We start from the raw sequence: 919 nt of genomic DNA, 5'->3' as shown, positions 1-919 counted from the left end.
GCTTACGACGTCGAGGGTTCCAGTTGATCCTATCAACGGAACAGCCTGCTCGTGAAATTAACGTGCAAGTGGCCGAGCACTCCACAGACACGTGCACCCTTAACGTAGTTCTTGGGGATATTCAGCGCGACACAGTGTGACAAGGCTGACCCTTTGAATTACAGGCACAACAGAAGCAGGAAGTAAGAGTGAGAGAAAGTTGTGGTAAAAGAGTACAGCAGGGTTCGCCACTATCCCCTGCCGGAGCCTCGTGGAGCTTTAGGTGTTTTCGCTCAATAAACACTCACAACGCCCGGTCTGGGAATCGAAACCGCGATCCTATGACCGCGAGTCCGCTGCCCTAACCATTGGGCCATTGCGCCTCCGAATACAAAATTACTCAGAGAGTAAAAAAACATATCCACATATGCAGATATTTTACCAGACTCACTAACCCATTCTATGATCGTCTAAGTCATTGATTCTCAACCGGAGTCCATATAATCCTAGAGAATCCATATAAGATTTCGTTAAAATTTGTGTAATAAATTGATTATACTTATACAATACACAAAATATTTTAACAATTTTTTTACAGATCCTAATAATATTTTCGCAAGTAAACGTACGGGTGGAATTCTGCTTCAAGCACGCAATATAGACCCTCATAACTTACTCTTTTACTCTTTTACTTGTTTCAGTCATTTGACTGCGGCCATGCTGGAGCACCACCTTTAGTCGAGCAAATCGACCCCGAGACTTATTCTTTGTAAGCCTAGTACTTATTCTATCGGTCTATTTTGCCGAACCGCTAAGTGACGGGGACATAAACACACCAGCATCGTTTGTCAAGCAATGCTAGGGGAACAACATCAGAGACATAAACACACACACACACACACACACACACACACACACATATATATATATATATATACAT

The sequence above is a fragment of the Octopus bimaculoides genome, chromosome 7 (genome assembly GCF_001194135.2).
Source record: "Octopus bimaculoides isolate UCB-OBI-ISO-001 chromosome 7, ASM119413v2, whole genome shotgun sequence".
NCBI classification, from domain to species: Eukaryota; Metazoa; Mollusca; class Cephalopoda; order Octopoda; family Octopodidae; genus Octopus; species Octopus bimaculoides.
This window is presented reverse-complemented; position numbering follows the sequence as displayed.